General features: G+C 44.3%; 1 long non-coding RNA gene across 1 annotated transcript; it reads right to left on the bottom strand.

Moving 5' to 3' along the window:
- Positions 1-924: 924 nt before the first annotated feature.
- On the bottom strand, positions 925-2,934 carry LOC142826813 (uncharacterized). The gene is made up of 2 exons (XR_012901065.2): positions 2,546-2,934; positions 925-1,314 (listed from the first exon to the last, which is right to left on the bottom strand). It is a non-coding gene; the product is annotated as an uncharacterized LOC142826813 (long non-coding RNA).
- Positions 2,935-15,751: the final 12,817 nt, after the last annotated feature.

Below are 15,751 nucleotides of genomic sequence, written 5' to 3'. Positions count from 1 at the left end.
TTCCTCCAACTGCCCTTACTCCTCGTACAATAAGGGTTACAGGAGTCAGAGTAAAAAGTCCTCCACCTTGACAGTATTTCGACATTATTTCGAAGTAACTGCCTGCTGTGTGGATGCAGATTATGTTATTTCAAAATAACGCTAGTAATTTCAAAATAATGTTGCTGTGTAGACATACCCTCAGAAAGGTAGCCGTGTTAGTCTGTAACTTTAAAGATTAAGTGGTATGGATGTGTCCCATTCATAGCTTTTTTAAAGCCCAGCCCACTTAATTAGCCTCATTAACATGGGTCCTACAATTGACATGCACTACTTCTACTGTTATATTATATAGCTTGGTTTCTGTTATTTCCACTCCAAATCAGCTGATTAACTGGGTTTTACCTACGAAAGCTAGATATTTGTTAGTCTCTAAGGTACCACAAGACTACTCATTTTTATAGTTATGTTGATTTGAGGTATTTTTTCAGACCCTTGACTGATGTAGCTACGCAGACGTCACCTTTAAACGTATACCAGGCATTAGTTTCATTGCTTGGGAGATGCCAGCAACATGCATGCTCTGTTTTCTGTCCCACATAGATTTAAGACAGACTGGAATCCCTAAATTCTTCAGTTGCAAGTGAACGCTTCATACAGTCACTAAAATTAGGAAAGATTGTACAGATCACGTAGCCCATTCCCTGTCAATATAGAATTATTCTTTACTGTACACATTTTAGTACATTACTCAATCTAGTTTTAGACCTAAAGGCAAATATATTTATCCTGAGATTTCCTGGATAAGTGGTAGGCACTGTCATTGTGCATATAATCTGGAGGCATTTTAATTAACTATAAACACAAACTAACAGGTTTCCATCCACCTGGAGTTCAAAGTTGTCTCCCTTTTTTACCAGGAACCCCATAAAGCACACACTGACATCTAGTGGATGAGTAGTTTACTCAGAACAAACAGCAATTACAGCAGCCAGTCTGGAGAGTGCTGAAATGAAGGACTCTTCTCCTTGACTCTTTCCTTCTCTCTCCACCAGACTTTTCTACTTCCTTTAACTCCCCATCCAAGTTGAAAAAGCTCCCTTTTCCTACCACCTCACATTAGCCACTGGTGCAGTGGTGACAAGGAAGCAGCAGGGGTCCCAGAGCTAAGGGACATCCACATGGGACTTCCGCACAGGTGGGTTGTACCATTAGGAGAGCCATCAAGTTTGTGGGGCTGACACACAGGCTTCTTCTATAGAAGGTCCCATCTCGCTCATCTGATAGACAAATCTGAAGCAAGACAAATCTCAGTTTTTCTTGTCTGGTCCCCTCCTGTAACACATTCCATGAGAGGAAACCATCTGAACCAACAACAAATACTTAGAGCCTTTTCCAAAGCCCACTGCAGTCAAGACAAACACACCCAGGCTACGTCTACACTGGCATGATTTTGCGCAAATACATTAATGCAAGAGTTCTTGCATTAAAGTATTTGCATAAGAGAGCGTCTACACTGGCATATGCTTTTGCGCAAGAGATGTGCTTTTGTACAAAAGCATCCGTGCCAGTGTAGGCGCTCTCTTGTGCAAGAAAGCTCCGATGGCCATTTTAGCCATCTTCCTCCCCCTTCCCACCCCCCCGCATCCCCCTTCTGTTCTGCAATGTGATTTGTCCTTTTCATATTTGTTCATTTTTTTAAATTGTATCCTTTGGTATATATGGTTGTGACTACTTTCTTCCACTATTTGATCTGAGGAAGTGGGTCTGGCCCACGAAAGCTCATCATCTAATAAACCATCTTGTTAGTCTTTAAAGTGCTACATTGTCCTGCATTTTGCTTTAGCCATCTGGCTTTCTTGCACAAGAAATTAACGTTGCCTGTCTATACTGGCCTCTTGCGGAAGAACAGTTGTGCAAGAGGGCTTATCCCTGAGCAGGAGCATCTTAGTTCTTGTGCAAGAAGCACTGATTTCACACATTAGAACATCAGTGTTCTTACGCAAGAACTCCCCGCCAGTGTAGACAGGTAGCATGTTTTTGCACAAAAGCAGTCGCTTTTGGTCAAAATCATGCCAATATAGACACAGCCCCATTGACTTCAATGGGGGTTGGATCAGACCAACATGTACTCACTACATAAGAACGGCCGTACTGGGTCAGACCAAAGGTCCATCTAGCCCAGTATCCTGTCTGCCGACAGTGACGAGCACCAGGTGCCCCAGAAGATTAGAAGACTTAGCCAGCATTGCTCAGGTCCTTCATGGGAGGGTGCTAGAGGCTCAGGGGCACAAGTGTCAGGACCAGGGCTGGGAGCAATCAGGGGTGGGATGGGCTGTGCAATCTGCAGTGGCATAGCATATGGGCGGGGTGGGGGGAGTTGCCCCCCGGCATTACACTAGAGGGGCACCAATTTAGTTCCCCTCCACTCCCCTATCAACCCTCAGCTCGCCTGCTCCTCCTCTGCCCACTGCCACTGGCTGAAGCCTCCTTCCCACCCCCAGCCCAACCCTCCTCCATCTCTGCCAGAGGGTTAGTGCATGCAGTGTGTGAGGAGGTCACTCACCACCGTAGTGGGGGTCAGTCGTCTGTCCCCGGAATCAGTCCATTCCGCCCGCACAGGCCTCCGCTCACATGGCGTTTCCCCTCTGGAATCTTCCGGTCACATTGCTCTCTTCGCCACACTGCCCTCCGGCAGTGCCCAAGTCACTCACTCTGAGCCCCCCCTTCCGGGGGTTTGGTGTCTCTCCAGCAGGCCTGTCCGCAGGCCTAGCAGGCTGGCCGAGCGCCCTGGCCCAGCCTAACTCTCTAGCCCTGCCCTAGCTCCAGAGAGCGTCCTGCTCCCTCGGCAGCCAAGCTCACAGCCTTGCCGCAGGCCTAGCAGGCTGGCCGGTTGGCTGTCCGAGTACCCTGGCCCAGCCTGACTCTCTAGCCCTGCCCTAGCTCCAGAGAGCATCCTGCTCCCTCGGCAGCCAGGCTCACACTGTCTTGGCTGAAGCAGCCCTTCCCTTTTATAGCCCCCAGCTGGGCCTTAATTGGCCAACGCCGCCCAGCTGGGCTGAACTCCCCGGGCCTGCTCCAGGCTGGGGTTTGGCTCTTAAAGGGCCAGTACAGGGCAGCTGCCCTGTTACACAGTGAACAGCCCCAAACTGGAGGGGGTGGGGGAAGACACGGATACAAGGTCCCCAGCGGGTCGGGCTCAGCTGTGAGCCAGGTTCGGGGCCCTGCTGCATGGTGGCGATGGGAGGGGGGCCTCAAATTTTGCCTTTGCCCCTGGGCACATAACACCCTTGGCTGGCTTCTGGCAGTCTGGCCACAGACTTCTCCCCAGGGCTGATCTGGGTTGGCATGGACCACACTGCCTTCCTGCCAGCTTCTCCCTGGGGCTGGGGGCTGTGCAGCGCACTCACAGGGACCGCGAAGACTTAGTGGAGGAACCATACAGGCTACCCTCCATCTTTTCCTCAGGCCTGGTCTGGGGCAGGAGAGGGTAGCCCAGGCTGCCCACCAGCTTCTTCTTAGGACCAACCCAGGAGCAATGGGAGCTGCACAGTACAGTCAACAGCTGGTCCCCAAGACAGGCCAGGGTGAGGAGGACTATGCTGCTGCAGTGGCCACTCCCTAAAGCAAGGGCACTTGCTCCCTGCTGTTGTCACGCATGAGCATAACACCCCTCCCTTTCTGTTTGATGCGAAACAATCACATTCCATGTACATCCCATTGTCCTGATACAAACAAACCCTGACCTTGCTTTAAGCATGTATTTAACAAAGGAGCTTCTTTGTACACAATGTGAGAGTAAACTAATGCACATTGCTTTGGTGTTTGCACAATCAGGGCTGCAAGCAGGTTATGCTTATGCAGTATACATTCTGGCCTTATTAAAATTTAATTTTATAGACAAGCAATAACTTTTGACCAGCTCTAAAAAAGTCTAACCCCTCTGAGAGATACTCATACAACTGATTCTAGTAAATTGAGTGACACGGTAGAATTAGATGAACTGTCTAAATAATATTACCCAGGCTATTTGATGTGAGTGGAAGAAAAATAAAATACCTCTAGAAGAAGATAGAGAGGAGATATGTTTGACTCTTCTTCACCCATGAAAATGTAGAACCAAGGCATTAATTTTATTTGTTTTTAACTCTTCGCTCTATATGGGTATGTCTAGACAATGGGGCTATTTCGGGATATCGGAGGTATCCCAAAATAGCTACCCCGCATCTTTGAAATGCACCTGTTATTTCAAAATATTTTTCAAAATAACAGTCACACTATTCCAGCATCCCTATAACCCTTGTTCCGTGAGAGTTAAGGGATGTCTCGAAATAGCACGTGATTTTGAAATTTGGCGCTGTGTAGACACATCAAATTTCAAAGTAAGCTATTTTGAGATACAATTGAAAGAAGACACGCAAGCTGCATAGCGCAAATTGCATATCTTATTTTGAGTTTAGAGTGCTGTGTAGATGCACCCTTACTGTTCTAAAAGCAATGAAATGCAGGTTGAACCTCTGTAACCTGGGACTCCTTGGTTCAGCAACTTCCGTTATCCGGCAGGACCATGGAAGTTCCAGAAACAGAGCGTTGTGGTGAAGGGCTGGCGGCTGGGCTCCCCACTGCAGGGCTGATTGGTGCACCACAACTGGGCAGCCAGGCACAACCCAGTGGGGCTGCCTCATGGAGCCAGGAGCTTAGCGCTCTGCAGTGGGGCTGCCCCATGGGGACCAGGAGCCCAGAGCAGGGAGCTGGTCTGCCCAGCATAGCGTGGAAGGAGGTGGGGGGGACCAGCAGGGCAGCGAGGCTGGTGGCAAACGGGAGCCAGACAAGAGGCTGGCGACTGGTCAAAGACTGGGGGAAGCAGGTAGCAGGGGAACCAGATATGATCTCCCCTGGCCCAGCAAAATCTCTCATCCGGGACCGGTCAGGTCCCGAGGGTGCTGGACCAAGGAGGTCCAACCTGTACTAATTTCAATTCTGAGGTCAGCAATAGTTCTATGTAAAGTGGAAACACTTTATATAGAGAAACTAGGGGGCTGTGCCCCCTGCTCACTGTGCTCACCAGCCCCCCCTCTTTCATGGGATAGGCAATCCCAACTTCCCCTCCCCCACAGCCTTCCCTCCCAACCACTGGGGAGGGCCAGGCCACAGCCACAGCCGCCCCAGCCCTTTCTCTCCCCTAACCCTACCTCAGCCCCAAATGCTTTCTCGCCTCCTCCCCAAGCCATGCTCATGTCAGCTCAGGCCATTTCTCTCTCCCACCCTAGCCACGGCCACAGTAGGCTACACCCACTCCAGCCCTCCCCGACCCAGCCTAACCTTAACTCTCCCCTCCTGCTGCTCAACTGAGGCCATGCCAGGCCAAGCTCTGGCCCCAGTGGCCAGGGAAGACAGAGGCCATGGCTTGCCAGCCCCAACCCCAGATCTCCACGGGGCTGCCGGAGAGCACAGGATTGGCAGTGAGTGAGGCTTGGCTCCAGGGACAAAGGGGAGGGGTTGGGCTTTACCTTCCCATGCCTACCCCCCAGCCTGTGAACACTGTGACATGATGACATCACTCATCACCCCACAGGAAAAAAAAATTGTATAGGAAGAGAGGTTTTGTATAACTGGATTATTTTCACAGCAAAGGGACTTATGTGCATTCTGAATAAAAACAACTGTTTGTGGCAGACACCAATTAAAAATTAATGTTGTCCTAGTTAAAACAAAAACTTTAAACAAAATTAATCCAGAAAAAGTATATAATGTAATCAAGATTTTCCTATCATTTTTGTGCCAAGATCACCACCTGGTGGTTATTCCTTGAAAGTGATGTTTTCCAATGCAGTAGAAGGTCAAGGGAGGGAAATATTTTAAGGATAGGACAAGTCAGAAACTTGGGGATCCATGAGAATTAGGTTGACATTAAAAGTTTATTATAAAAGAAGATAGTGATTTCTATGCTTTGCTGGTTTCTGTTTGATCCACTAACTGCTAAGTAAAATGTCATTACAGAGGCTGCTTCAAGCAGCATCACCCAAGAAAAAGGAGTAACAAATACCCTGCCTCCTCTTTAACAACTGATTTCAAATAAGAAAATTATTGGTGTTTCAGCATCTTTAGCTTTTACAGAGTAACACTGACATTTAACAACCTATCACATTTCAGCACTTACCATCTTAAAGATCACACATCAGAAATTGATTGTTTAATCTCACATGATAGTGTTGGGTTCCTTCATAAATCATCAGGTTTCAGGAATTCTCATTGATTTGACTTGTCTTCTAGGCAACTCTCTCTCACCACTAAATCTCAGCTATAGTGCAGCACTGCCTACAGGACCTCTGTTGGGTTAGGTCTTGTACAAACCCATTGGAAGCCATTCAGAGGTATCCCAAAATAGCTACCCATGTCATAACCACCACCCGTTATTTCAAAATAACAGGTGTGGTATTTTGGTATCCCTGCAACCCTCATTCCATGAGGGTTAAAGGATGTCTCAAAATAGAACATTATTTTGAAATCTGGCACTGCGTAGACATGCCAAATTTCAAAATAAGGTATTTTGAAATAGAATCAAAATAAGATGCGCAAATTGCATAGAGTAAATTGTGTATCTTATTTTGACTTGAGTGCTGTGGAGACACACCCTTACAGATTTATTTGGACATAAGCTTTCATGGGTAAAAACTACTTTGTTAGATGTATGGAGAAAGTCTTCATGCATCTGACAAAGTGGGTTTTACCCACAAAAGTTTATGCCCAAATAAATCAGTTAGGCCATGTCTACACAGCAGCATTATTTTGGATTAACAGTCTGCGTCTACACTACAAGCAGTTATTTCACCATGTCAAAATAATGTCAAGCTGGAGGGCTTCTTACTCCAACTCCTGTAACCCTCATTTTACAAGGAGTAAGGGAAGTCAGAGGAAGAGTGCTCTCTCTCAGACACCCTGCTGTGTAGACAGCACCAAAAGCCGAAATAAGCTATTTTGACTTAAGCTACACAACTGACATAGCTCAAGTTGCATGGCTTATTTTGGCTTTAGTCCTGCTGTGTAGATGTACCCCTAGTCTTTAAGGGTAGGTCTACACTTGCTCCCTAGTTCAAGCTAGGGTTGCAAATGTAGCCGACTGAAATTGCTAATGAAGCGGGGATTTAAATATACTGCGCTTCATTAGCATAATCTTGCCTGTGCGTTATTCCGCTTGACAGCTGATTCGAACCAGGAAGTGCGCTCCGGGACATGTTCGTTTAAATCAAACCCCTTGGTTCGAACTAATGTTACTCCTCAAAAAAGATACTCCCATTTTTTGAAGAGTAACATTCGTTTGAACCAAGTCGTTTGATTCGAACTAACGCATCCCGGAGTACACTTCCTGGTTCGAATCAGCTGTTGAGTGGAATAACGCGCAGGCGAGATTATGCTAATGAAGCATGGGATATTTAAATCCCTGCTTCATTAGCAATTTTGGTCGACTACATTTGCATCCCTAGCTCAAACTAGGGAGCAAGTGTAGACGTACCCTAATGTACCACCGGACTCCTCATTGTAATTTAACCTGGGTGTTATTGAACATTAAAGTTTTAAGAACACATTATATTTAGCTCTCTCTGCTCCTTCTTTCTTTCCCTGCTTTAAAATATTTTTCACTTATTTTAACCTTGGGATCCCACATTTTGGCTGTAACATTACTTCCCTCTTTCACTCTTGTCTTCCAGATGCCAGCCCTTCCCATTCCACACCTGACCAGTGTTAGTGATCACAATCACCAGTCACTTTGCAACAGGGATCATTACATTGTTAGCATCAACCTAAGGCATTGCCAGGAGAAGGAACTCCCTAGAGCTATAAATTGAGGGAAGGTGTTCTAGTCTCTGCTCCTACTGACTGTTAGGAAGTGTCTGTACATTCACACTATCCCTGCCTCCGTGTTTAATGTTTACCATCTCAGCGGGCCAGCCAGCTAAAAGGTGGGAAGGAAAACAGAAGCACAGAGAATTGACTTAAATAGGGTCACACAGCACAGATGTAGCACAGCCAGGAATGGAACTGAGGTCTCTTCCTCCTACCATGCTGTGTTGGCCACTAGATCAGCATTTCTCAAATGTTGCCATCACAATTTTTTTTGTGACGGTGGCCTCCTGGACTGTGATGGGCAGGGCAAAGTAGCAGCCCCTACCCATTGCCTCTCCTATCACAGCCTTTTCTCATGGCCACAACCTCCTGGGCTGTGATGGGCGGGGCAAACTAGAAGCCCCTTCCCTATTGTTCCTGGATGCATCAGCTTTGTCCTGGTTGCTGGGATCAGCAGCAAGGATTGGTCCTCTCCCCTTCTGGAGACACCTGGAACATATTGCTGGAGGAGTGGACAGCCTGTGAGGACTTTAACAGGGTTCAAAAAAAGAGCTAGATAGATTCATGGCAGTTAGGTCCATCAATGTCTATTAGACAGGATGGGTAGGATGGTGTCCCTAGCCTCTGTTTCTCTGGAGGTGGTTGACAGGGGAGAGATCACGAGGATTGCCCTAGTGTGTTCCCTCTCTCTGGGGCATCAGGTATTGGCCGCTGTTGGTAGACAGGACACTGGGCTGGATGGACCATTGGTCTGACCCAGTATGGCCGTTCTTATAAGCTACTTACCTTCTCAAGATGGTTGTGCTCAGCTTTGGGCTCCATCCACAGGCCCCATCCCCCAGCCACATGGCTCCAGGCTCTAGACCACAGGATCTCAGTCTTCAGCTCTTCACTGCCTCCCTTGATCCTCCCATCCAGGCTTGCCAGGGATGAGTAACTCTACTGTGAAAAGTGATGTTTGTCTATGTCACTTTTCACAGCTGACTTACTCGCCAGCAATACCTAAATTACAATAATTTGACTGTGTATCTGTGCACACTTATTTGTTTTTCCTAAAGCTCATTAACTATTTTGGGTAAAACAAAATACAGGACTATGTAGCACTTTAAAGACTAACAAGATGGTTTATTAGATGATGAGCTTTCGTGGGCCAGACCCACTTCCTCAGATCAAATAGTGGAAGAAAATAGTCACAACCATATATACCAAAGAATACAATTAAAAAAAAGGGAACACATATGAAAAGGACAAATCACATTTCAGAACAGAAAAGGGATGCGGGGGAGAGTGGGGGAAGGAAGGTAAATGTCTGTGAGCTAATGGTATTAGAGGTGATAATTGGGGAAGCTATCTTTGTAATGGGTAAGATAGTTAGTGTCTTTGTTGAGACCGACACGTAGAGTGTCGAATTTTAGCATGAATGATAGTTCAGAGGATTCCCTTTCAAGTGCAGATTTAAAAGGCTTCTGGAGCAGGATGCAGGTAATTAAGTCGTTGAGACAGTGTCCTTTCTGGTTGAAATGGCAAGAAACTGTTTTTTCTTTGTGATCCTGTCTAATATCTGTTTTGTGGGCATTGATCCTTTGGCGAAGTGTCTGAGACGTTTGTCCAATGTACAAAGCAGACGGACACTTTTGGCACATGATAGCATAAATTATATTTCTGGATGAGCAGTAATATGTGTTCTTGATCTTATAACTCACTTGGTTAGGCCCAATAATGGTATCAGCAGAGTGAATATGTGGACAAAGCTGGCAACGGGGTTTGTTGCAAGGGAAGGTACCAGGGTTGGTATTAGTGTGGCATGTCCTGTGGTTGTTGGTAAGAATCATCTTGAGGTTAGGTGGTTGTCTATAGGAGACTATGGGTCTGTCTCCCAGAGCTCCTTGGAGTTTAGTATCCTGTTCCAGTATAGGCTGTAGTTTATTGATAATGTGTTGGACAGGTTTAAGTTGGGGGCTGTAGGTGATGACACCACTGCTTTGTACATTGGACAAACGTCTCAGACACTTTGCCAAAGGATCAATGCCCACAAAACAGATATTAGATAGGATCACAAAGAAAAAACAGTTTCTTGCCATTTCAACCAGAAAGGACACTGTCTCAACGACTTAATTACCTGCATCCTGCTCCAGAAGCCTTTTAAATCTGCACTTGAAAGGGAATCCTCTGAACTGTCATTCATGCTAAAATTCGACACTCTACGTGTCGGTCTCAACAAAGACACTAACTATCTTACCCAATACAAAGATAGCTTCCCCAATTATCACCTCTAATACCATTAGCTCACAGATATTTACCTTCCTTTCGTCCCCCTTAACTCCCCACCCCCCGCATTCCCCTTCTGTTCTGAAATGTGATTTGTCCTTTTCATATGTGTTCACTTTTTTTTAATTGTATCCTTTGGTATATATGGTTGTGACTATTTTCTTCCACTATTTGATCTGAGGAAGTGGGTCTGGCCCACGAAAGCTCATCACCTAATAAACCATCTTGTTAGTCTTTAAAGTGCTACATAGTCCTGTATTTTGTTTCAGCTACACCAGACTAACACGGCTACATTTCTATCACTATTTTGGGTAAAAGTGTGAGAGCAGCCACCAGCAATAGGTAGTAGCCACACTCTAAGGCCCCCAAAAATTTATCCTGAGAGCCCCTGTAATAAACCACACTATTCCTCTGGTGCCTTCGAATTCCTGCTCACTGTGATCCGGCCCTCACACCTTCCTCTGCACTTGCAATTATTTGTGTGCTGCACTCAAGCTATAGCTGGTGTTTCAGTCATTGCTCTCCCTTGGGTCCAATAAAGAACTTGGTCCTGTAGGATCTCTGTGTGTTCTTGAGCTGCCTGCAGCAGAAATACATTAAACAATTCACAGTGAGCTAGGGGAGACATCTTTGTGGGATATCATTTATCCATATATATGAGTGCTTAATGGAAATCTGAATGGGGAAAAATGTGTATGTCTATTGAGGGGGAAAAAAAGAACATGACTTTTTCATAGGAAACTCCCACGGGCTCTGCCGTGTCACAGATGAGCAAAGGCAGAGAAAATGGTGATGTATTAAGTACAAAACTCAACTTTGGGATATTTTCATGGAAATTAAACGAGGCTAAGGGGGGATCCCAATTGTTGTGTTTGTCAATGTCACTTTGCATAACCAATTTACTAGCCAAAAGTCTCCCGGGAATGTGGTCCACCCTGTCCCTTAAACCTTTTTCTATCTTGAGAGCCAGCAAACTCATACATCCAAAAGTCCAGGGCTTCTTTTAACAGGCAAATTACTTCTAATGGGGTAAATCCCTACCACAAACACAACCATTAAAGAGAAAAAAAACTCACAGCAAGATAATTTTGGAGCAATTTACTTACATTTAACTTCCTCAGAGAGCCAAGAAAACCATCATAGCTCACTGGGAACAGCACATGTAGACTGACAATACAATACAAGCCTAGGTGAGCCACATAGGGTCGTATAATGCTTTGGTATATAATGGTGGGTTAACAGATTGGTAGAAACATACCTTCAGAGGTCAAATAGGCTCTTTAGTTCTCCCTCTCTCTCTCATCTCCATTCTCATTTTCTTCACTTAGGGCTTATATCCTCTGCAGATGGGTTAACTGGTAGGATGTAGTCATAAGCATGATACATTATGTCGATGTATGGTAAGCATCAGAGGGGTAGCCGTGTTAGTCTGAATCTGCAAAAGCAGCAAGGAGTCCTGTGGCACTAACAGTTCTGTTAGTCTACAAGGTGCCACAGGACTCCTCGCCCCTATGGTAAGCATGTGTCAAATACCAGTGCAGTTTATTATGTGTCTCTCCAATTAATCACAAAAATATTACATCTTCATACATTGCAAACTTTTAGCAAGAAGCACATGATGGTTGAGAGAATCTTTTTCATTTACAACACTAAGCACTTCCTGAAAGAGCCTTAAATTGAAGAAATGATGTTTACTGGTGATATGAGCTGATCCTTTGAATTATATGAATCTTTGACAGAATAGACATCAAATTTCAGCCACAATTATCAAGTGAGATTGAATCTGGGCATTTTAGCTTCAAAAGCTGCAACTATTTGAGTTAAAGGACAATGTCTTCACCTGTGAATTAAGATGGATGCTAGACAGTTGCTGGGACCAGCCAAGAGAGACACATACACTGTCATAGTGTATATTATTCACATTCATGTCACTATCACAAAGCAATCTCATGTTTTCTTTTCTAAAATTTTTTTCAAAAGCCCCAATTTAGACAAAACACATTCCATTTCAATGGTTACATCGTTATTATTCCAACATATTTTTCCTAGCTGTATAATGCCATAAAGCATGTCTTACAAATTTTACCATGGTAAATGTAAAATGGGAGGGACCCTAACCCTATCTAATTTTTAAGTTCTTCTGGGAAGTTGATTTGATTGTTTAAAAATCCTATGTGAATCATCTATATGAAAAAGAAATTAGTGATCTCTAAAATAAAATCTGTTTATTCTAAAACATGATAATATTACTTGGCTTTTTGTTGACAAATTATATACTGTCACAATATGAAAAGCAGTATTTTCTTTTATGCAAACAGGGCTTTCCTAACAGCAATCCTTACTAAACAAATTCTTTCATTATGTCATGTTTTCAAGATGTGTTTGGCAATGTGAAACTTGTCAGATAGAGATGGCTGTACATTCAGTTTTTAATGGAATGTTTACAGGTTCTAGCATGAAAAAAAGGGTTTACCTGAAGCAACAGAATGAGTATCATATGCTTCTCACTTTCAGTATGAATTTTCAAATCATAAATATGCCTTGCAGTTTTCAGTACCGATGTCTCTGGAGAAGAAATTAGAAGTCTTCCGTTTGTAAGCTATCATTTACTATGTTTGTACAACTCCCAGTCCAATCTGGTTGTCATATAGATGCTATCACAAGACTGACACTGAAAAATGTTTATTTTTTAAAAAAAGACCCGACAACCAATTTCCCTGACTTTTTCCTGCACTACTAAAAGTCAGGAACCAGGATTCAACTTCCCACTTCATCATAGACTTACTCCGGATCTTAGGTAAGTCACTTAATTGCTCTCTGCCTCATTTTCTCAGTCTTTAACATGGGAATCATCATGTTTATTCACCTAAGCACTTTGAGATCCTCAGATGACATTGCCATAGAAGTGCTAATACCACGAAGGTGTATTATTCCTCAATACAGAAGCCACTTTTTAGAAAGCTCTATGCTGCTCCACAGTGTGATGCAGGGTAGGAGTGGCACAAGAGGATCCATTCAGTCAGACAGTAAGTGTCAACCTGGAAAATGCATCTACCTTAACTCTAATGACATAGCAAGAAACATACATTTGTGCCCAAATGTCAATCCCATGCGTGTTTGCCCATGTCAGTCTCAGGATATTAGAGAGATAAGGTGAATGAAGTAACCTGTGGTCCAATAAAAGCTATTACCTCTCCCACCTGGACACTTCATTATCATTTGTAATACTCTAGTGTCTTGCTGGGGATGTTACAGTGTAATCCAAAGAGCCAGGCAGTCATAAAACCCCAGTCAGGAGGAAAGGAGATACGTGTGTACAGATCAGCTGACTCTGGACCTCCACCTCTCCCCAAATGGCCACCAGAGCTTGCATATTGTTAAGAACTGTGACAAAGCACAACACTACATATTTGGAGTGCTCTCTACTGGCACTATATCTATTAACTAATAATGTACATCAACAGAGAGCTCTCAACCTCAAGTCAACTGGTAGTACACTTGTATGATGGCCTTCTTCTATGAAGCATAAAAATGGGAATTGTTTTTGTCTTATAATGTAGGGCCAAATGATCAGAACAGAATCTGTGGGCCTTCATTTTTGGACAAGGCATACTCTTACAATCCCCTTCCCTTGGTAATAGCTCTCTCTAGCTTTCCTTGCTACAAGCAAGTGCAAAAGTATAAATAGCCAGGCCAAAAAAGAATGTGAAGACCAATTTGCAAAAGACACAAAAACAGAAAAAAAACAACAACCCAGAAGTACGAAGTCTGCAAGATAATCAGCGAGGCCAATACATGATCAAGGTATCTGCCTTGAATGCTCCGTTAGTAATGCCATTGCTGCTCCTGGGAGAATTCTGCACAAAAAAAATAAAAATTCTGCACATGCTATTTACAATTCTATTTGTCAAAATAACACAATACAATTGTGCCCATTTCAATTATTTTGGTAATTTATTTCAAAATACCTGTCAACACGTATGTCTGTAACAATACCGAAAATAAAAAAGATTCAGGCTATATTTTTTGACAGATTTCTTACTAGGCATATTAAGATAGAACTTGAAGTGATAATTCATTTAAACTGCAACACAGAAGAATATTTCCCCTACCCCTCAGAAACAGTGCAAAAGTTTGGGGGAGTCAGGGGTAATGGAGGAGGTGAGGAAGAGGGAAGCAATTGCAAGGAAGAAGCATGGGAGTGAACCTGGTTATTGGGGGGGGAAGTATGAAATGAGGGTTTTTGGGGGGAGAAAAGATAGTTAGGGAGTTGGGGAGCCTCCCCCATGCAGACCCTTGATGATCCCTAATCTCTTTCGTTCAGCAGGCACATCTGCACATATCCTCATGTAGCCTTTCACCTCCACTCTCCCCGTCCTCATATGTCTCTACAAGCTCACTCAGCCAGCATAGCTATCCCTGTCCACGTATCTGTGCACTCTCCTCCCTCCCATCCCCATGTATTCCTGTACCCCCACTCGGCCACCCCATCTTCCCTCCACCCCGTATATCCCTACACCTCCACTCTCCCCCTGTGGCCCTGCACCCCTATTCCACTACTGGTTCAAACCTGTCAACCCATTAGCTCCTGCGCCCCATCCCAGTCTGTCCTTCTGAACCCAGTCTGACACCCCTCAGCAGCCATGTCTGGCCCGTTTTGTTCATCTGCCCCCAGCCTGTGCCTACTCACCTGCCCTCCAAGTAGGGCATTGTAGGAAAGCAGTATCTCCCTGTCTGTGGCTGGCTGCTCCAGCCATGTGCTCTCTTCCGACACAACCTGGTGGGTGAAAGATGTAATTACAGCTTCCCTTTGCCTCTCCATGGGAATCAATTATTCTGAGGAGGAAGGAATCTTGTGTAGTGGCACAGAATTCCCACAGAAGTACGTTGTGGAGAAGCTAAGTGAATTCTCTGCATCAGTCTTCACTGCAAAGAAGGTGAGGGAGATTCCCACACCTGAATCATTCTTTTTAGGTGACATATCTGAGGAACTGTTCCAAACTGAGGTTTCAGAACAAATGGATAAAGTCTCCAGGACCAAATGGGATTCATCCAAGAATTTTGAAGGAACTCCAATATGAAATTGCAGAACCTCTTAACTTGTTTTAAATATGAAATCGCAAAATGACTTAAGTTGTTTTATATCAGCCTCTACCAGATGATTGCAGGATAGCTAATGTAACACCAATTTTTAAAAAAAGAAAAGCTCCAGAGAAGAGACTGGTGATTACAGACCCATAACCCTGATGTCAATAACAGGCAAAATTAGTTGAAACTATAGTAAACAACAGAATTATCAGACACAGATGGACACAATATGGGAGAAAAGAGGAAAGGTCCTCTCATCAGTAACTAACTGTTTGCATAGGGAACAAAAGGGGAGGAATAAATATCTGACTTCTCCATGGAAAATGGTAAATAGCAGGCTCCCCAAGGATCTGAACAGGGACTAGTGATGTTCAATATATTCATAAATGACCAGAAACTAGAGTAAATACTGAGGTGACCCAGTATGTAACTGAAATTAAAGTATTCAAGATAGTTAAGATTAGAGTATGCTATGAAGATTTACAAAGGGAATTCACAAAACGGAGTGACCGAGCAACAAAATGGCAGATAAAAGTCAATGTTGATAAATGCAAAGTAATGCACATTGGGC

Source organism: Pelodiscus sinensis, chromosome 2 (genome assembly GCF_052426305.1).
Source record: "Pelodiscus sinensis isolate ZL-2025 chromosome 2, ASM5242630v1, whole genome shotgun sequence".
Classification (NCBI taxonomy): Eukaryota; Metazoa; Chordata; order Testudines; family Trionychidae; genus Pelodiscus; species Pelodiscus sinensis.
Note: the sequence above shows the minus strand (reverse complement) of the source record. Positions and strands in the feature narration are given on the sequence as shown.